Genomic DNA, 23,401 nt, shown 5'->3' with positions numbered 1-23,401 from the left:
AAGTTTCATGTGACAGTAATGAGTCAAGGCTTTTGACTTGCAGCTCAGGATGGTCCTGTAGATTAGTGGAAGTTTTTGAACACAGTATTCTGGGCCATGGTTCCCCAGCCAAAAAATTGGAATCATACTGTCTGCCAATCTCAGAGGCCTGCAGTAATGCTAATTCAATGTCTACTAATCACTTTGGCATTATCATGATACTAGAAAAATCTCAAAATGCAAATTAATAATAATTAATAACTGTGTCTCCAGAGCAAGGCTTAAATATTCTATAGTAAACAAGGTGTGGGGCCAGAGACTGAACAATGTCATGAAAACAAAATATGGAACAGCTGCTCATTAAGTGATGATCATATATTCTGTGAACTGAAAGAGGAGAAGATTTTGTAAGAAAAACAATATGTGATCACATAATTAAAGAAGTCTTCACAATGCACATGTATGGGGGAAGATTAAATTAACTTGCCTTAACAAAGTTAATTCTGGCACGTATTAGCTTTAGTGTTTGGGCTCTTTAATGTAGATTTTCCACACACAATATGAAATAACTAAAGATCCATTTAAATAACTGAGATCTCAATGAAGGACATATATTAGTCGTCTCTATTATATTCATATACTTCAAAACAGAATTTACTTTTGGAATGCAATGCTGGAATGAGTTATAACAACTGGAATATAGGAATGACTATTTTATTACCAATTATTCTTATTTTCTACAGAAAGATTGGACTTCAGCCAAAAAGTTCCTTTAGCATCATATATTGGAAAACAAGCAGGTTAGAGAGCTTCTTCTATGTAATAAGCTACAGTAGTTCCTGCAGCTGATCATAGTTCCCTAAAGTATGTGAATTAAAGACAAAATTTTTGAATTAGTCTCACAAGTAAAGAGTACATTTAAACTCCATGAACTTCAAGAGATGTAGAGCCAACACATGGCTCTTTTTATCAGTCCTGCTCGAGAACATACAAGTGTAAGCCAAATCAAACCTTTGCCTCCATTTTTTCATATGGATGTGACTTTGTGAAAACCACAGGCTCTTTGTGTACATGTGGGTAGATATATATGGATTTGTATATCTATCTGATCAATTAAGTGTCTTTCATTTGAAATGTTCTGTCCTTTAAGAATGACTGTGTCTCTTAAACCAGCATATGTAAGCAGAGATCATATTTTGTAGTATGAGCTCATTCTTTACTTTCTCTTGCACTCAAAGATATGACCAATCACATTTGTAATATATGGCTAATTATTTAAGGTAGGACCTCAGTTTTAAAAGATGCTTCCTGGTTTTGTTTCTATGTGCAGTGCCCGGTTACCAGGGCTAAGTTAGGTGTCTTGTTGATGAACAGGCAGACAGCATGGAAGATTTTGTTTCTCTAATCTCTTATATAAAAAACACAGAGCCAGCTCACTGGGTACTTCAGACCATACACTGAACCATCTAATATACCTTACCTCTTAAATTTTAGATTCCTTCACTCTGCATTCATAAACAAATTTTAAGATAAAGTGCTTGTTACCATCGAAATAGTTTTTCACCCTGAAAATTTTAGCACATGGGCACTCTACTACAAACTACAGCTATCATCATTCCTGTCATAATTGTCAAACTATAACAATCACAATTCCTCTGTCTGAGCTGCAGACCTTGCTCCCTCAAGAGGGGAAGAAGAGGGGCAGGAACCAATCTCTTCTCTCTGGTTATGAGTGACAGGACCTGAGGGAATGGTTTGGAGCTGTACGAGGGGAGGTTCAGGTTGGATACCCAAAAAAGGTTCTGGAACAGGCATTGTAACAGGCTCCCCAGATAAGTGGTCAGAGCACCGAGCCTGGCCGAGCTCAAGAATATGGACAAAGCTGTCAGGCACATGGTGTAACTCTTGGGATGGTCCTGTGCAGTGCCAGGAATTGGACTTCAATGATCCCTGTGGGTCGCTATCAAACCAGGATACTCTGATTCAATGATTATTACTATCCCTCATCTTTGAGAAACTTCTAGATATGCTACACAATACATGATCAGCAGATATGGAAAGGTCTACAGCACCAGAAGGATTTAAAAGTTAAATACAATATTTAAAATGCATAAAAAATTTCTCAGCTGCTTTTTTAGATCATTTTAACCTGTGACTCCATACCAGTATCAGATATATATTTTATTTCATTGATCTTATTCTACATACCAAACACAGAGTACCAACTATTTCCATGTTTTTCACAATTTCACAGTGCATTTTGCAAGTTTAAGTTCACTTAGCACAGTGCTGGTATTGCTGTCTTTAAAGTTAAATGAAACTGTTTAACATGGACATCTGGACTTGATCTAAAGCAAATAGTTTTCAGGTTGATCAAACAAACATGTTCCACAGCTGTGAATCTACTTTTACCTTTAACAGAAAGGTCATAGGAAGACTTGGCTTGGAAGGGACCTTAAAGATCATTTCATTCCAAAACACCTCCCATAGGCAGGGTTCCCACCCACTATACCAGGTTAATCAGAGCCTCATCCAACTTGGCCTTGACCATCTCCAGGCATCCACAGCTTCTCTGAGCAACCTGGTCAGTGATATAGTGATTTTACATAAAGTAATTTTACAAACCATTGAGGAAAAAATGGTTTTAGAATATTTGAACTTACAAAGCAATTTTTATTTATGCATTTGAAATTACCATAAATGAGGACAGCTAAATGCTATGACTCTGAAACATATGGGAAATGAGGCAGATATTTAGTCAACATTTGCATGTGATTCAACTTAAGTTCGTGTTTTTATCTGTGGAATACTTTCTAATTCTGCTCCCACTTTCTTTTGAAAACCATGCCATCTATTTAAGTAGCAAAACACAGATTTTGGCCAAAGTGCCTCACTACCATAACACAGCTAATCTGTTGCAAGGTAAAAATTAGAACACTGGTCTTCTAACTTTAAGTTTCTTGCTTAATCTCAGACAGTTCCAAGCCTGAGGGGTTTTTGCTTTTATGTACTGAAGTACATTTGAGATTATTTTTGGCATCTTTACACTGGGTCATGAAACAGCATGTTTTGGCACCTGCTAGCCTCACTAGCAATCTGCTTACTCCAGGCTGTCATCCTTGTGCTACTCCTGGGCATGCAGCTGACAAAAGTCTTGCAGGTTTGCTTGGATCTGGAGTTTTGCAAACAATGGGAGAAGAGCAGCATATGAAGAAGCTTCATTGGTGTTTAGGTGAGTCTTCATTTGTTGATTTTGTATTTTAAATATATAATAAATAATGTTGCTCATTCTTGTATGTTCCATTTTATTGATTATAGTTGATAAAACCAAACGCAAACCAAAATGAAGATCCTTTCTGCAAAACTCATTTGTTAGCACTTGAAAATATTCATTGTTGAGACTTTCAGGCAGATTTGCACTAACCACTTCATCTCCTGGAGCATTTAGTGAAACTCTGGCACTAACAGTAATGATTATTATGAAGGACTAATTTAAATTAGTCTACTACCCTAAATAAAATGCATACCTTCTCTTTCTCCTTGAAGAGGTTTCTGATTGAGAAAAAAGTATCTGGTGCTGAAATGGTTCACAAGTGAACCAAAGCCATGGTGAAAACACATACATACAGATTATTAGCAGAGACTAGTAAAAAAATTGTGCCACTGTAGAACCAGTGAATCACTGATGATAAATATATACAAATTACCTAGTCACAAAATACAGTCTACTCAATCATCACACTTAAAATATTAAGTTAGGGGAAGTAAGAAGTGAATTTTTTTTTTAATTTATCACCTCATGGGTATGATTATGACGATGCATTCAGCACAGTGAAACCACAAGCTCTGAAGAAAAGGGTGCTTCCTGAAGAGTAGGATTTTTTCCTCTGACTTAGTTCCTATAGACATAAAGTTCATTTCACATAACTTTAGATATTTGCAATATATGCATCAACATCCATGCTGATCCCTAGGTTTCCTTTATTCTCTCTAGTAAGGAATGTGCTATTGTACAGTCTGATTCATCTGACCTACTTAGATGTCTACCTTCCAAGGAGATGAATCATGCCCTAAAAAGTGTCTATTTCTCTCCATTGACTATAAAGGTAGCCTAGCCTATCTAAAGATAATTTAGATAGAAAAGACATTACATTAGGACAGATAAATTTCACCCCAGAAGCCATGAAAGGAGCAAAACAGGAGTGAATGCTATTTTCAGCAATATTTAACTTCTGTATGATTTTGAAATAGAAATCCATCCACAAGGTCATGTGAGGACAATACTACTGAGAGCTGCTGAGCAGCACAGACTGGTCTCTCCCAAACCACAGGGGAGCAACTCTCTCATGAAATGTGCAAGGTGAACATGAAATGATATTATCTACTCTCTCTACACCTTTCCAAAAAATATTCACAGGAGAGGAAACTTTTAGAGTGCACTGCTTTTGTTAAATGCTGTTTGCAATAAAATTAATGTGGAGTCAAAAACTGTATTTGTATTTCTGCACAGAAAGGACTGAAGAACTTACAAGAATCTGCTCACAGCTTTGTCTTCCTGCCAGACTTTTAAAAACAGTTTCTTTCTAGCTTTGATTGGCTATGAAACATGCACCTTCTCTTGGCTTTAGCTACTTGCCGGATAAGAATCTTTATAGTTTTTATCATATTCCTTTCCTTAACATTCCTCAGTGCACTGAAGGTGAATGAAGTGCTGTAAAAATGCACTTCTGCGTCCCTTCTGTCTCAGTATGTGAAAGTCTTTTTTCATATGTAGACTTCTTAATAAAAGCTTTATTTCTACTGTATAAGAAGCAGAATTCTGACCTAACTAAACCATGACCCAAATTCTACTTGATCAATGAAGTCTTTTTCAGAACTTTACTTGGCTTTCAAATTAGTCCTCTGTCTTCCTTGGCTTGAGAATGAATACTTCAGTCAGAGCAATATACAGTCATTCATCCGCAGTGGAAGGCAAAATCTGCCTAAGGGTGCTAAGATTTCTTTTGCCCACCAAAAGTCAGTACACAGTATTGATAAGGAGAAAAGAAACATTTAAGATCACATAACAAAGCTACGTTAGTTTCAGTAACTACAAACTAATCAAAATAATGCTACATGATAACCCTTCTACAGAAAATGTTAAAGTAGGAGAAAAGAAGGGATTCAACATTAAGAAGATGTAATGATCTAGCAAAATATTGTTTTTCTTATTCTTACTGGTGATATGCCCCTGCCCTGGCATTTTTACCTTTAATGTCACATGTTCTCTTTGGCATGCTAACATCAGCAGCAGCCCATGACCCATCAGTGGGCTGGGTCATGCAATAAAACAGCCATGCCTGCTCACAGGAGCAGAGATGCTGCCTAGAAACTGCAATTTAAGCATCCTACTGCCTCATTTTTGAAACCATTTAAGTCTGGAAAGACACAAAGAAAAAGAAGCATAATTTTATGTGATTCCTACTACTTACATTTATAGTGACAATTTATAAACTGCAAATTTTAGCAACATATGACACTTTGATTGATGAGCTTAGCTTTTTCAGAAGGTTGTACTAGGAAGACTTACACTGCCAAGAACTAACATGAACTCGTCACCATGACAGTATCTTTGTAATTCTCTACCTGAACTAACATCAGGCATTACTTTGTGCATCCCTGCCATTCCATCAACACCCTCACACAAGGCAAGTATGACAGAGAAGTATACAGAATTCACTTCAGCTAATGAGGGGAGTGAGGATTTCTGACTACTCAGTTATTTAAGGGGGGTAACTAAGATGCCATAAACAAGAAGAACACGATTCTGCTTCAAAAGCAGAGAAGTACGGTCACCAACCCCAATCCTTAGGTTGTGCTGAATTTTGGTCAATACTTAGCTAAATGTCTTGTAGAAAATTTGTGGCACAAGCAAAACCCGAACGCATCTTTCCCAACTCTAAGCTAATTCTCTAATTAATGGGCCATACTTTTCTTATTCCCTGAGGCACCATAGAACAAGTAGAAATAATATATAGCTGCCTAAGAAAAATGTTGCATACCAGAGATTCCTACATTGCCTAATTAGGGTTGCCTAATTATGCCTTTTCTCTGCCATGGCAGGGCAAACTGAATATAGAAGCAAGTATAAAATCCCTACTCTGTGATACTGTCCTCTCTGGGTCTGCATACTGTAAAGGACCAGAATATCCTTTCAAGATATAAAATAACTATAATAAAAATGCTTAAGATGCTGCACCTGTCATTGGGTCCATAATTTATTACAAGATGAAGCTTAACAGAAGGCTCAGAATGATATTTCTATCTGTTAGGAGCTGAAGTGAGCAATCCTCATGAAGACCATTCACAAAGAAAAGTCAGTTTGCATGGTCTTTTCCAGCATTAGTTTCTAAGTTTCAAACTGGTTTAATGATCTATAGTATGCACAATGGTTGTATGTCAGCCATGTCAGGTCTCTGGAATATCAAGATTAAAAAAATGTGTGCATCTGATAATCTCTGCAGATAAAAAAATCAAGCTTTAGATACATTTTATCTAAAAGAAAATGGCAAAAAGAAAATGGGAAAAACCACATCAGCCAGTTTTAAGGTAAGCTCTTGCAGCATTGCAAGAGTTAGTATGAAAAATTCTGTTTGCAAAATACCAAACGTAAGAAGGTAAATATTTCAATTTAAGCTCTGGTGCTGCTGGTATCTTCTTATGAGTTTTCTCTCTCTGTGTTGGGGCAGGACTGATTTATTTTTTCACCCCTAAGTCCGTGTTCCTTAATTGCCTTGTTCTGTAGAAGACTCTACAACAGAAAGATCTTTTCATGAATCCATTTAAATTCCTCATGTACATTCTCTCCCATCTCAAACTTCAAAACTGTTTTCTTTAGCAGTCTACCAGAAAGCACTACAGATTCCTCATGATCCCAAACTACAGCACAAGAAGTTCCATGAGCTCAACCTGAGCTGAGAATCCATTTAGTCATGCCCTGCATATTCTCATCCCACCTCTACCTATTCTTTTACTGCTTTCTTCTTACACTTCCATTTCAAATTACTATTCCTTTCCACTGTGACATACTGTGTCTCATCAACCCCTTAAAGTACATTGGCAAAACATAAGTCACAGGTAAATGTTCCTCTATATCTAATCCAAATTTTTCCTGTAATAAAATAATTACTATCTAATGCAATTAACTGATTCATGCTTCATCTTATTTTAGTATAGGATTTCTGAGTTTAACTACATTTATAACCGCTGTCCATCACCATCAAAGGAACCAAGTCAGTGGACCAATATAGTGTATATATGTCTCTATCTTATAACTTGTTCAGCTTTCAGCTGAACTTCCTGAGTTTCCTTTGAAGAGTGGGACCCATGATTATTAGCAGAGTATACTCTACTAGTAAAGTAAAAGTATTCTGGTGTTCTTTTGAGAAAACATAGTGGATATGCAGGAAAATAGTAACACAGTTGTGTCCTGTGATATTAGCTCATAAAGGTCTGTGACAAATGGCCCTCCAACAGCTGCTCAGCACAGAATCTGATACCAGACTTCTGAATTTATGGACAATGTATAGATTTTCCAAATAAAAATTCAGCAGAAGAGAAATGATTCAAGAAAGAATCCCTGTGATGAACACCAAGGTAATACCATCTATTTTCCCTATATTCCACATACATGGAATGCAAATATGTCCAGCATTTTAAACAAGTTTGTAAGTAATGCTTAAGAAAAATGCATTCCTCAAAACTAAAATGGATTTTATCATTACTAGCCTCTGAATTCACTTCATCCACATTTTGTACGCTTACACATTCAATTTATATGCTTGTTTTTCATGCCAGCATATAAGAACTACTGTGACTGCCTGGAGATAGTGGGATGACCATAGGGCAAGTCACAGTTTATGAATAAATATAAATACAGTGAAAGAAATAGCAAGTTTTCCAACCCATCCACCTGCACATCTGACTCAACTGTTTAATGAAATAAAATTTCCTATTGATTTAAAATTAATTAGTACTACCTTTTTGATTTCACAGTAAAAAGAATTCTAGTGCATTCAGGTTCAAAAGGATTCAGGCAGTCATTCCTGTTCTTTGTAACTTCAGCAGCAAGAATAATATATGCATCATCTAATTTAACTGCAAATGACTCTTTTAGCATGAATTGTCTGTTTAAAGATAATGCACAGCAGAATTCTTAACTGCATCCCAGAAGTCATGCAGCACCAGGCAGATAAGATCACAGTGGTTACCAGGGGTGGCAAATGGGAAAAGCACTACAGGAAATGAACTCTTGTCAATAATCTCAAGAGAGTGCTATATTTAGGTCAATTGTACCTGAAATCGTTTGGTGGGGTAATTGCTCTTTGGTACAGACTCTGCTCTCTGAGCCTGTCAGAGTGCTTGTAGGTCCTCTGGATTGAATTCACCAATTTTCTTCCAGACTCATTTTCTAAAAATAAAAACAAACAAACAAACAAACAATTTAATGAAAGACGGCAAGTTTACCAGAACACAGAAAATTACTCACATGTTACTTCAGATTTCAAAACTATGTTTTCAATGAATGCATTTAATATAAAAACATATTTCAATATCCAACTGATTGCCTCAATCTTCTAGAACAGAAATTTATTCAATTATTCAGATTTTTTTATTTGGCCCTCCAAAGACTTTCCAGATCTACTGAATACCTACAGCGATTTGGAGCGCTTTTGTGATCAGTTAACAGTCAATGCAAAATCAGAATTGTTCTTAAAGCTTATCATCCCAGTACAACATTATTCTAGCTTTAATTCAGGTTGAGTCCTCATCTGAAAATATGGGTTATTGTTTAATAATTTAAGATGGTTCATTCATGTGTACTGAGGAACATGGTAAACTCAGTTTTAGGAATCCAACCTAATGAGACATATATTGACCTTTTACATCATTTAGCTGGATTAATATAGATACCAGAATACAGCACCTAGTCAATCTGTCTTATGATTTCTTAGAAGAAATATTTTGCTTTGATAGCACAGTCTCCAGCAGAATTATTCCTTCTTTACATTAAAGAGTAAGTATTAACTAGAGGAATTTTAAAGTAAGGAAAAGCCTCCTTTATCAGCTATCCAGCATGCATTTACCTTCTACAAACAGATACAGCATCATATCTGTAGTCATTACTTAGTGGTTTTGATTACTGTCTATTGTGATTAAAGAAAATGTCAGGATGCAACTATACTGCTGAAGAATATACATGTACTTTTTCTTTTAAAAAATATTACAAAGGGAATAAGATACACTACTGAAAGCTACAGTAGGTGCATCAGTTATTTTAGCTATTGTTTTTGGGAAGAACTTGAAATTCAAAGATACTCATTAAACAGAGTAGATGGCAATAACAGACGAAGTGTTAATGGGGCAGCAGTGGAGTGTGTCAGGAAAATGAAGAGACCCTGAGGGGCTCACCATGCTGTTTATGCTCAGCTAAATTCAGCAGCATTACCATAAATCCTCTAAAAGATACTGTACTCAACTCCTTATTTGCTACTTTTCAGGCAAGGAAATATTCTATGAGATTAGAAGATAGTACTCTTTTCTATTAAACAAACTTTACACGTAAATACACTAAATATTTACATGCAATTACTATTTTTTTACAGTTTTATAAAAAACAAAGAGAGGGTCTTTTAATTTTCAAAATAATGTGTGAATCTATATGAAAATTTCTGAAATCATACCCAAGAACAGAGCCTTTAAGCAGAAGAATAATCATTTCTCTCATAAGATTCTTTTATAATTTAAAGACCGAGTTTCAATATTAATTTCTCAAATGCATAATTCAACTGGATAAAATAAAATTATGAATTAACCAAATAACTTTTCTTGAGAGTTCAAAATTCTTGATTTCTAGTTAGTTGTTGTTGGGGTTTTTTTATTTATTTTAAGTGGCATTCTGAGGGAGTAAATTAATCTTAGGAAATATGCATAAACCATTCATTCAAAAAATGTTCTGATTAAAGAGAAGTATGTTATAAACACTTCTGCATGCATCCTCATGGTGACCTTCCTGTGCCTTTGATCTTAGAACAAAACTTTACCTACGTAGGCATAGGTGGATTTATTTTTAAGGAGAAAAAAGCTGCAACACACTGTGTAACTTCAACTATAAACACAAATTCATGTAAGAAATCATTATCTACAGAAGAAAGGTCGTAGCAAAACCATGAAAGGCTCTATGGAGTCCCCAGCAAGCAGCACCACGGACAGCGGCGGCCGCCGGCTGCAGCCGTGACACGCACCGCGAGTGCTCGCCATGCCCCAACATCCTGCTCACTTTGAGACGTGTCCAAAGACCAAAATAAGCAGTGAGGTTTTTTTCCCAGTCTTCTCCTAACACTGTCATTTTGAGGTCCACCTACAACTTTTAATTATTGGAAACAATGAGAACTAACAGATCTGAAAACTGGTTGTTGAAAGACAAGGCCTTGGGCTCTCACAAACTGGTTTCCACTATGTGCTCTTGACCCTCCACTTCAAAGCCAAAGATCTGATATCCAAAACCAGTCATGTGTTTTTGGGGATTACCATTTTGCATATATAAATCTTCACATGGGGAATACTATTCAGAGCCTGCCTCAACACAAAATGCTTGGCAAATGCCAAGACAGCCATAGTTGACTTGCCTACCACTGAGAATACTGAGAAATAAAGCCCCCATAGTTATCTATTTCTATTCTACTAATGATAATAATACTTTGTTCCAGGAACCCAAAAAACCATTCACTTACCCTTGCAAAAGAAGGAATAGGGTACAGTAAGATGCTGAAGTACAGATTCTCCTTACTGCTTAACACCCAAACAAAGCACATTTAAAATCCAGCTTAAATGTCACAGGTTCTGAGATGCCCTAAGCGATGCACTTCACCAGTGAATGGCAAAAACAGCTGGAATGGATACTTTATCCTCATAAGCAGTGGATATTTTAGTAGCAGACAAGAAAATTCTCACAAAAAGGTTACATTCTGACTGATGCTGAGAACCGGCAATTCCCAGAAAGGTCACCAAGAGCCCCCAGTTCTTATTATCCCTGAAGGTATGGGAAAAAAACTGAACCACTAAAGTAAAACCACAAGGAAGTGTCCAGCTCTCATGCAAATACTGCCTGCCTTTAAGAGGTTGTATACTTCCTCTAGTGCACTTCAACACTGGTGGTCACCTGAGTTATTTCTGGCAATAATTTGCTTTAGTGTTGTTGTTTTGTTTCTGTTTTTTTTTTTTTAAGGCAAGATGAAATAATTACAACTACTTCAAATATTTTGATAGGGTTTTAAAAAATTACTTAAATATTTTATCTCATTAGGATTTATAAGGTTATTTGTGATTATCAACAGATTTGGGCAATTAAAGTCATGCTTCTGATTATTCAGAATAAAGAGTACAAATAAAAATGGGCTTAGTCCCACTACTGCTGACATTTGACAGACATCTGTCTCACTTTTCAGTGGAAATAACACTACAATCCAACCTCTAGAACAAACATTAGGTCAAAGGTCAAGAAATATACATATAAAAAATTAAATCAAAACATTAAGTGAATAGCAAACAAAGTATTTTTTTCTATCAGAATATGAAGTTCTCAATAATCTGTGAAAACACAGAAATTAAGGAGAAAAAAAGGTTTTCCCATCATTATGTTTGGTGTATTACTTTCTTCCATCAACAACACACTTCAGACTACAAAGTATAAGCACTTGTGATATTTTACATTAACTTTCATGTAGATCTACCAATAGACAGTCTTAGTGCCAACCTGCTTCGAAATAAATGTTTCCTAAACTTATAAAACTCTATCTATAAATAAAAAAGAATGATTAAAAAAAAATGATCCAGCATAAAAATACAGGAGCATGGATGTCCTTCTTCAAGGAAGAAGATATCCAAAGTTGACATCTGGTGCTCTTGGAAACTTTCTGAATACCATCACTGAAAGCAGACAGTGGATGAGCATCCCAGTTAATACTGGATGCCAGGTTTCTAATGTGAAGTGTAGCCTAGGTAGGATTAACGGTTCAAAGGATCAGTTGCTGCCAAACAGGGATTTAAAACTAATGAGGAAAACACACAACTGGCAGTGAGGAGACCTTTTGGAAAAGCTGTGTGCATCCTTACACGGTAGATAAGGAGTTATCCCCTGACTGAGGCCCACTGGAAGAAGTGTGAAACAGTGTACCAGTGTACCTGAGTGAAAAGAGCAGAGGGCTCTCCTGACTGCAGAAGGTAATGAGGATGGTGAAAACACGAAGTGTTTGCAGTGTTACTGGCTCTTGCAGTGAACAGTGTGTTCATTTCTAGGACAATATGGAATTGGAAAATTGTCTTTAAGTAGGAGGATGGCACACAGACCTGCACCTTAAAACCACACTACAAAGCAAATAATCTTAGGAGATTACATTAAAAGCTGTTGATTTGTGGGCATTTCCAAGGTCAATGTTTGGGTGGGCAGATTTCATCTTCTCCAAACTGTTACCCAGAGAGCCAGAGCAGAAGAAAATCAGGGGGCAAGTAATCAGAACAACTTGCCAAAGATTAAGTTAAGTGTAGGGTAGAGAACTGATTTGCCTTTCCAGATCTTTCCTGCTGTTTTCTGAAAGCAAACCAGAGGCAGTGATGGTATCTTAAGGAAAAAAACACAACTAGTGAAATGGAAGTGTAAAACAAATAATATTAACCTACAGAATACAGACCTACACACTGCAGACTATGAACTACATACAGCAAGAGTTATTAGCAGATTTGGTTTTACCCTCCTACACAGACAACTATTGGAGAAGAGTTCTCTTAGCAGTGAATGCAGCAAAGCATTGTGTGGCAGATTTTGGGCAGGGCTGTTTGCACAGTCAATCATGCACCAGTGTCAGATCTACCTAATGACTGCAGGTGAAAGCACCAAGCATCCATCTACTGATTCTTCTGTGGGCTAAGGCCTATTTCTACCATCTATTGCCACAAGTTAAATTTTTATTCTCTCTCCTTTAATCCCTAACTGAAATCACTTTGCAGCAAGATTATCTTTTGAACAAAAAAGTAAAAGTGCAATATTGTAACATAAAGAAGCAGAGAATTAGCCTTTTCAGTACACCAAAACGAAAGATACAGAGACTGATCCAGAAAACTGTATTTGTACATTGGATCCATTTCCAGTGTCGCGGTTTGATGGTGCCTTAAAAGGTCCTATGTTGTACCTGAAACATGTTTAAAAAATTTTGGCACATCTCTTAAGCCAAATGAGCAAAGATGCAGATATATTAGAGAGAGACTGATCAGTACACACCTATCTATGTCTTGCAGCACCCATCTACGTACACATGGACAAAGAGGAAGGGTACACAGAAGCCTTGCTCCTATTTTGCCATATCAAACAAGCCTGATTGAGCAGTGGTATTTTCATACATCACTCTGCTGAAATTTGCTTTACCGTTGTCAGGACAGAAAAGAAACATGTATGGGGAGATTCTTTCACCGTCATACTCTGTCACACCAACAGCTGTCCCTTGGAAGCTGCAAGTTCTTATGTCCCTTGGCCAGTTCAAATTGATGTATCTCAACTGACTCCTCTTTATAATAGTAATTTATATGAAGATACTTAACATTACAATTCTTAGAAGCAACAGATAAACTATGTGTAACTGAATTAAATGCAAAAGAAAATCTGTGCTATAGTGCTATACTGATTTTTGTAGCAGATATATAAGAAATGTTCTTCTCAGCATTTTTGTAGCACATCATACAAACTAATCCTAAAATACCATTCTGAACTTGAAAATTACTATTATGTATACTCAGTTGCAATGATTTACATCACAGAAAGTACTGTTGTGAATAAACTTACAGTTGCTTTGTACAGTACTCACAAAGATTTGCCTGAAATGCAAATAATTTCTATTTTAGTAACATGTGACAAGAAACAGAAATCTAAAAAATGTTTACCAACTGGACTATATTTAGGATTATACTTACAGGCATATACATCTCAAAGGAAAAATAGTATTTACTCCTAGTTATTCACTGCACTTCAATTACTTTTTGTTAAAAATACTAACTAATCAAAGACTAAAACTATACATGACTGTTCACACACTAAGAATAATCGTTCTTAAGTGTAAACAGAAAGGATAACTCTCCTGTAAGGCTGACATTTGTCTGCACAAACAATTGGAAAATACTGGAGAAAAATGAATATGCTCCTACTGATTGAATTTCTTCGCAAATTATTTGTGAACAGATTAGAGCACTAAATTAATCCCAAAATGCATTTATAGTCAAATCTAACCATAGATATTACTCTCACATGTTAAAGCAATTTATGGTTTCAGACCATCTCTCAGATGACCTAGCTCAGAAACCCTCTCTTCTTTCCCCCTTACATTCACTAGTACTGTCAGGTAAGAGAATAGTAACTGTGTCACTAATTAAAGCAGTGCCTCAGATGCAAAGGTGGGGTATCCCACTGGAGACAGACAAAGCAAGTTATAGAACATAAATACAACGCAGAACCTCCAATAGCAAATAGACAAGAAATGAAAATATGCTTATGAACAAACGCATTAAGAGGACAAAGCCTTGGTGTCCTCTGATGCTGGTATAGGAGACACCAAATGGGTCATGGAATATTTGTAGGGCAAGTTCCTAAACAGACTGACTTCCAATAGAGTGAAAAGCAGAAAACTAAGGTGGGCTGATGGATCAGCTACAGTGGGAACTGCATATCAAAGAGCTGTACTAGCATAGCAATAGAGTGAATGTAAAGCATTCATGAATGGAAGATAATCTGCAGATGCAGATACACCAACAGGTGTACAACTTTTCCCCAAAGATACAAAAACTATATCATTATTGAGATACATTTAGAATTCATTATCTAATACATTACAGCATGTTTTACCCCTGTACTGATAAATTTGTATCAAAAGAGAAATCAAAAATTCTTGAGCATTTTTGTAGCACTGAGCATAGCCAGTAGACTAGGTTTTGAATAAGCCATTTACGGATTAACAGATATTGCAACATAAGACAAGCCTAAATTTTGTACCTATTTAGATGCAAAAAAATTTTAAGGGCATAACAAATAGAGTTGTTAGCTTAAAAGAAAATGTAACAAAAAAACCACAGGAATCCTAACATTTGTAAATGGTAGGAGGAAACTCCTGCCCTCTTATCATCTCCCCTGAATTACAGAACTTCTCATACCCATTGTATCGTCCAAGAATTTCAGGCTTCTCAGTGGAAACAAGCAATTGTTGATGATTGTGCTGGATAGAAAATCATAAAACAGGAATAGATAATGCAACATACTGTGTGGTGCCAGAGAAAACAATAGCTTTTGCAATGGGCACAGAAGATGCAGATCAGGTGAGAAACTCTTCCCTTTACAGTAAAATTGTTTAAGATTTATAGAAAGAGACAGTGAGAGAGAAAAATATTTTAAAATAGTCAATGGTCGCATGCAATAGGCTGAGCCATGGGTGAACCACAGTCAGCTCCCTCTGACATTCCAAAAGGTCATCTCACAATGAATCTGGAAATAAAGCATGAGATGGGGATCCTCTCTCCCCTAGGTGTGAAGGATAGAAGGGAATGTAAGAGACATGAGAAATTAGGAGTCAATGCTGAGATGCTGAAGACCACATCTGGATTGCCAAGCATAAACAAGCCAGGAGAGATGAGGGAAAGAGAACAAGATGTCTTAGGGATAGGTCACTGAGGCAAATGGGAGAAGTGAGAGGAAAAATATGGCAGAAAAGCATAAATAGACGTCAGAGAAAATTAAATCAGATCTTAACATTCTTGTTGAGAAAGACAATGAGATGTGGAAAAAGTGAAAATTAAAATGTGGTGAGAGAAAGATTTATTAAAATAAACTGAAGTTTTTCAAGTTCAGAGGTCATGGCAAGAAGGTCATAGGAATACCAGCTGAACACTTTCCATGACTTGCAATATTTTAACTTCTACATTAAGGTGATTCTTAACTGTACAGTTGCTGTGTTAGACACCAGTATTGTCCAAAACCAGTCTGCATAATGCAGTATTTCATCACTGTCCCCGGTATATCCCAGACCATCACCATAATTAAGTTAATGGTATCAAGCAGCTTTTTCTCTTCACTCAGCAAGGTTCAAAAGCTGTTCACTGCCATATTTCACTGTTCTAGTCCACTGCCTATTGTTTTCATTTCTTTCTTCAGAGTCCATTGTTTTGCAACAAATTTGAAAAATAGTTAGGAATCTCCAGGATTTTCTCACCATGTTCTTCTTCGATCCAGGTCTCATTCCCACGAAGCAAATCATTTTCTACGTCCAGGTCCTGACTAAGGACATAGAGGTTTAAAACCTGCCCTTTTCTACTAAAAGCCCAAAGCAGGTTTGGGTTGTTTTGTTACAGATACTGAAATCTAAAAGTAGATTAATTCCCCTCTTGGGGCTGAGTTGCCACTCAAATCACAATAGAAGAGTGGGATTGTTGCAAGAGGAACAAACTGAGAGCAGAAATGCACCTCAGGAGGCTGCCATAATGGACATGGATGGGCCCCTAACATTCCTGCAAGAGAAGATCCAGCCAGGGCTCTGGTACCTGGCTGCACCTCAGCTTTCCAGTAATAACGGTGAGATGCAATGATGAACTACAGACTTCTGTCTCCAAGCCTTGAGCCTTAAACCTAGGTTATTTTCATGGTTTCAAAGGACAAGAAGTGACTCTATGACACCCAAATTCTCAAAAGATTTACATGTCCAAGAACTTTTGAGGTTCTGAACCTAAATGTTTTAAGTTATTCCCTAAGGAACACTTAAGATTAGGAGCAGTATTTAACACCAGTACTTGAAGTATATTAGGAAATCTCTTACATATGACAAAAACCAAGATGTATTTACAACAGGCCTCATCTTGTTCCCATTTAAGACTACAAAAAACACACTATTTTTAGTAAATGACAGCAGCATAACATCCATGAATTTAGGTAGACAGACACCTAGACACTTAGAGAGTCTCCCCTTGTGCTACCCAACTACTTCAGGAGTATAGCATAAATTAAAACAACTGTCAGCAGTTTAGATTGATTACACTCTTGTTGCCATTCATTAGTGTTGATATAGAGTTCAGGTACTGAAATGAGGATAAGTTAGGCCCTAAAACAACTGGCAATTTAACATCGGCAGCTTAGACCTCAGATTTTCTTCTATGTATTTTAAATAAGCAACACTAATCTGGGTCAAACATTTATATTATAGCAGAAACTCAAAGGACTTCTCACCCAACTTTTCCTAGCAGTTAACCAATAAACCTAATTTTAAAAACCTGAAACCTTCAGTCATTCAATTGGTCAAGACTTTCAATAATACCAGTTGCAAGGAGGAAAAACTCTTGACTTGCCATGATGGAGAAGCCTCAAGAAATATGAAAACATAAGTGCAGATAGTTTGGCTTGCTAAGCAGACAGTACATCTGAGTCACAGTAGTCATGCATCTTCACGTGCAAAGTCAGTGACAGCACAAGCAGCTGTGATTGAAAAATGTCAACAGGATTCCAAAAATGTTTGTTTTTCTTTCTTGGGAAAATAAAAGTACAGCAACAACCCACAGGTATTCATCCTGACTGTGTTACAGGAGAAAGGAAAAGCACCAGGGGCTCAGAAAGGAACATGGTGAATATGAGACAGGCACAAACTGTCAGATGGAGAAGAAAATGCAAGAGTACTAAGGCAGAGGGAAGAAAAGATTATGCATATCATGGCATATGTTACCTATAATGCAAAATTTCAGTATGCAATTCTTATTTACAACACATAAAACACCCTTCATTGAAATCTGTGAACTTGTCAATACAAAAGTCATTAATGTTTTCTTCCTAAAGAACTGATTTACAAATGACAGAGTATATTTCTTTCTAAAGAACTGATTTATAAATGACAGAGTATATTTCCATTGTGGAAGCCTTTTTATTTAAAAAGCTGTTTAAAATGTACATTCATTTTCATTTAAAATAAACAAAATATGTTGTAATGCAAAAAGGTTGCAAAAATAAGAGGATTTAAATAAAAACCAAACACACATTGCTGTCAATAAATATCAGGAGACATCTGAAAATTTTTAAATAGTTGAAAGGTTAAGGAAATTTAAAAATATGAATGGAAATGAGGAAACCATTTTCCGTCTACTTTCCCAAGCACACAAAAAATTTCAAGAAAGCATGCAAAAAATTGCATTAACAAACTTCAGTGATTTCACTTAATCACAAAACCTAGTCATGAATAGGCTGCTACCATAAGGTAAGACAGGTTGCAGACAGTCCTTTATGTAAAAGCAAATGTCAAAAGAAAAGCTCTGATATTTAGTTGTGGGCTCCCACTTTTCACATAGGCATTTCCTAAATCCATGTTTGATGAGCTTCTCCAGCTATAAATTCTGTAAATTCCCTCTGGAGCAGTGCAGAGTGTGCTTCATGAAAATGTCATCTGCCAGCACTGCAATTACTCACACTCCAGCAATCATGTGCACAATGCAGAATGGGTCGAATTCAGGTGAGAACGAGAACCAGCAATCAAGCCTCTGGAATTGAGAACAAAGCCATTTTCTTTCATTTGCCATCAACACAACCATCAAGGCCTTAATTACAAGGCAAGTGTCAAGCCTGGCTGCTGAAAGGCTTATTATTATACAGCTCAGCTTCAAATCAGTTTTGTATTGATGAACTGCAGAAATGAGGAAGCCAGCTTAGCCCCACAAGAAAAGAAACACGGACTAACTGATGATGTGGTTGGCAGGGAAAAACAAGGACACATAAAAATACATCTTTAGATAGTATAAGAATTAGTGAACAGTACACCTAAAGTCTTTCTAGAAACATATTTTCTAACTCAATTGCAAATCTGGGTGGTCCGATAATTCAAAATTCACCCTCTTTAGTTGAGAGCATTGTATAATTCCCAAAAGACACTGCAAAAAGTCACTCTTTAGGTCATGCTTTCTGTTTTTCAAACATTTGTATTTCTACTTCTTCTGTGAGTGTTCTCATTGTCCCCTTGTATCTAATTGCTTGTCTTTACCTTGAACACAAAGATATTAAGAGAACTGTACACATATTCAAAAGCCCTTGCCCAACAAATATCTTGTTCACGTTAGATTAGTTGTCTCCATATTGAACAGCAGATGAGGAATCATCATTTACTTAGCAACAGGATTTATATATGTTGATTCAATTGAATTATCAGTACCACATTGTAACTATAAGCCAAATGTCCCCTCTTTTACCATTCCCTATATTAGACTTTTAAGCATGACAAATACTGACCAAACTGTTAGGAGGAGGCCTGGATTTGGAACTGGCTGTTGATACAGTTTTACTGTTATCATAAGTGTTAAACCTTGTTTTTTGCCTTTTGGTTTTTTAAACCCATATTTTGACATAGCTTCTGCATGTCTTATGTAACTATGTCTGCCTTTTTGATATCTAAAATGAATATGCACATGTATAACAGACAGAAAACCACTTAGGTCAGTGAACATTTTACTATCCATTTTAAGCATTTTACCTGAAACAGTGGCCATCCATTGCTCTTTCTTTACTCACTGCCCAATCTAGTAGATATACAGCATACATTTTTCCTCTTGCAACACACCATATCCTGAAAATTTCAATGGCTCATGCTTCAGAAAGATACTCAAGAATTTGAAATGAATGACATGAGAAAATAAATATTAACACAAAAGAAGATGAAGGGACATGACAGCAGCAGACATTTCTTTTGTCATTCACTTTCATTGGTTATAAGCTGGATTTGTTTCCACTAGATATATAGATATTTTATACAATACATACAAAATTAAATACTCAAAAGTTAGGAAATAACAGAACAATTTGCCTGCTGAAAAACTTTTGATATATTTGGAAATATTAAAAAACAAAACAACAAAAAACAACAACAACAAAAAAAACCACCCAAAAACAACAACAAAAAAACTCACCAGATTAAAAATGGATGGTGATTTTTGGTTTTAAGAAGGAAAAAAGTAGTCAGGGTTCCATGCCATGTATTTGAAACATATTCAGGTAGTTTCAATAGAGTTTATGTAATTCTATGGTATTTGTATCTATCTGCACATTTTAAGAGGTAAGTATTTTTTAACACTTTTTTTTGCATCTCCCTTGAAAGACAAAGTACTAAATAGGTAATTCCCATTCTGCCATTAAAACATTCTAGATACAGGAACAGCATAGAAAACTTATAAAAGCTTTATTAGTTTCAATTTTCTTCAGCATTAGTTTTATTATTTGTAATTATACAATTTCTTCCTTCCAAGGAATTTTAAAAGTCCATCTGGTTAATTTCTATCAAGCACCATCCATTTCATTTAGAAAGATGTCTTTGCCTCTTCAGATCAATTTCAGGTTCTAAATCATAAGATATATTATTGTACCACAAATATGCATACAAGTCTTGTCTTACTTAGAAATAATTTGCAGAACAATGTTATAATTCTTCAGTGTCAAAAAAAAAAGTAAAAGAAGGAAAATTTTAGGCCTATATGTTGTTGAGTGAACCTGAACCCAGAGAGCAGCCAAGTATCAAGGACTGAATATGTCAGACAACAGGCTGAAAGACTATGAAATGTACCTAAGTAGAAAAATTATTGAAAAATGTCATCCACACATATTTTAAAGAACCCCATGCTGTGTATCCAGATCAGAAGACTGATGCACTACATTTGAAATACAAAAGTGGAAAATATTTAGGCAATTGTTAGAGGAAGCATTGGTAAGTATGTGGAAAACACCAAGGTTTCTAAAGACTAAGAAAAATGGAACTGGTACCAACGGTTTATCAGAACTTTACTGGCATAGTTTGATGTTCTTGATGTGATTAGATTACAGTATCTCAAATCCTTGGTTTCTTAAGGGCAGGGAAAAGGTACTTCCATGTGTCATATGGTCAGTATACTCAGGCACCCAGATATCTTACCACAGAACTGAAAAGGTTCTAAGAATAAAACAAAAAGTACTGGTGACAGACCATTCTGTGGAACCCATGTCTGAACATCCTTTCAAAGCAAACAAGTCTCTTAATAATATAAATTATTTACAGGATTAAGTTAGTATTTTTCTGAAGTTAACCCTTTAAGAAAGTGAACTAAAATTTTCCGATGTAGCCAAATGATTTAGAAACCTACTTTGTTTACTACAAATGAACCTAAGGTCTTACAAAGAGCACAACAAAATATATCCATACATTGAATTGTAGTGATTTTAGAAATAGTCTTGTTTTGGGAGACTAAAACGAGAGTACAGTAAGAAAATAAAGGAGCAATATAAAATATTAATGTAATGGCACAACTGACATTTTGCATGTTTACTATCACATGCCTTGCTTTTCTCTACAGGTATACCTCATTTCAGAGCTCCTATTTTTTCCCTCTTTATCCTCAGCAAACAAGAACAGCATTTTCTTCAGAAGCAACAGACTTCTACTCTGTACTTATGTTGAAAGAATTACATAAGACAACTGCTTCCTTAAAGTTCATTTATAAATGTATTTGTAGTCCACGCAATTTAGAGGGTTCTTCACATGTTTGCAGTTAAGCAATTGCCTAAGAACCTTGCTGGAGTGACAGAACAAGTGCAAGACCCAAACCACTGCCTTCTGTTACTCTGCCAGTACAATACTGGTTATTTCTGACATGAACACACAAAACATTCTTTCAAATAGCATTACCTAACTACTACCTGGTAAAATAATTAACTAAATGTCTTTGAAGGTATGTAAGCAGAAGCAGTTTTCCAGCTAAACAGTATCGTGAACAAAAACAAACAAAACAAACCCAATCTTCTTTTAACAAAAGTTTGGTACCTTTCATATGAATCAACTTATTTTTAAACTTAGAAGTAAACAAGCATACTTGCAGTAGGAAGGGAAAGGGAAACCTTCTCTATGTAATTTTAGGATACCACCTACAAAAAATCCAATGGAATACTGCTTGCCCACATTAAAATTGCCACTATGGAAGGAAAAAAATTTACATTGAAAAGGACAGTTGCTGTTCTAAAAATAATTTTCACGTATGCGTTGTTTACATTTATTGCAACAGTGTATTCCTACCATTAGGACTGCTCCAATATACACTTGGCAGGCAGGAAATGATACTGAATACTGAGGAATTCCAAGCCAACACCTCTCATGAGCAAATGTTTGCATAAACTTGTGAGAGCTACTGACATTTCTAAACTTGAGTTTTATCATCTAACATACCTGAATAAAGAAAAACTTAGTTGTTAAATTTACACAGAAAGTCACAAGAAAAAAAAAAAAGATTAACACTCTTAATTGTTTCTCAAAGTTTTCAAGAATCCACAAGATATCAGGAGTTTTGGAAGAAAGGAGAAAATGGATAAATCCATAACTTTTTACTTTAAATTGTTTGAAGGGCTTAATGCAGATTTAATTCTAAAAGCTTGTGGTGATTACACACAGCCTGTGACCAAGTGCCTCAGTTGTGTGTATTCACACAGATGATATTGAATTCCTGAGATGGCTTAGCATTTAAAATACAAGATCCTGTCACAATTTCTTATTGTGGACAACAAAGGCTAATCACCACTTTGGACAGGCTTGGTTATTCCATACTCTCTAGTTGTTAGACAGAGGGACAACAAAATTCCATCCTCTGGAGAAGATCTTGATGCCAGCACTTAGTGAATGGCATCACAAAGATGGGGCAACGCTACCAGAGAAATGCTGAGGTATAAATTCAGCAAGGTGTCTGAGATACTGAAGTTTCTAAATTATCCACCAGACTCATTCAGTCAAATTTCTTTCATAAATTTTTATAAGTATGTTATGGCCTAGTTGGATCGCTACATGACAGAGCTCAGAAGTAGTTCTAATTCCAAAGGTCACAATTTCAGTATGGAATTACTGCATGGACCAGAAAGGTATCTATTATATAGAGGTTTGCCTATAAGTTTTGGATTGGCCAAGGTTATTTTTTCCCATTCTTTTCTTAACCTATTTCTTAATTTGAAATAGCTGATAAAAACTTAACCATTTACCTCAGTACATAAAAGACTTGGATTTCTCATTATAAAAACCTGATATACATAGCAAAACATATCCACACCTTTTCCTCTACTCTCACTCTTAAATGGTACAAATCCAGGAGAACACAGTACACCTTAAAATAAGAGAGCATGTTGGGTCTATATCTCTGATTTGAGAATCAGAGCATGGTAATTTAATATATGCGCTAATTTCAAAACTGATAATAATAAACACTAACTCCAGAGCAAGATAAGCAATGCTGATATCCCTTATGAGCAGTTGCTACCAGAAAAACTTTGACAGGTTCAATGGGACTAAGAAATATCCCAGAGAATATAGCAGATGTGATTGTA

General features: G+C 35.9%; 1 protein-coding gene across 19 annotated transcripts in view; it reads right to left on the bottom strand.

The window, feature by feature from the left end:
* Positions 1-23,401, bottom strand: part of MYT1L (myelin transcription factor 1 like) — a 310,753-nt gene that overhangs the window by 212,480 nt on the left and 74,872 nt on the right. For all 19 annotated transcript variants that reach the window (XM_066547254.1, XM_066547272.1, XM_066547257.1 and 16 more), the window contains one exon: positions 8,314-8,428. The gene's annotated coding sequence lies outside the window, so the exon portion shown is untranslated. The remainder of the gene's footprint in view (positions 1-8,313; positions 8,429-23,401) is intronic.

This window comes from Molothrus aeneus, chromosome 3, assembly GCF_037042795.1.
Source record: "Molothrus aeneus isolate 106 chromosome 3, BPBGC_Maene_1.0, whole genome shotgun sequence".
Lineage (NCBI taxonomy): Eukaryota > Metazoa > Chordata > Aves > Passeriformes > Icteridae > Molothrus > Molothrus aeneus.
The sequence above is the reverse complement of the archived record's forward strand: the minus strand, read 5'-3'. Positions and strand labels throughout refer to the sequence as shown.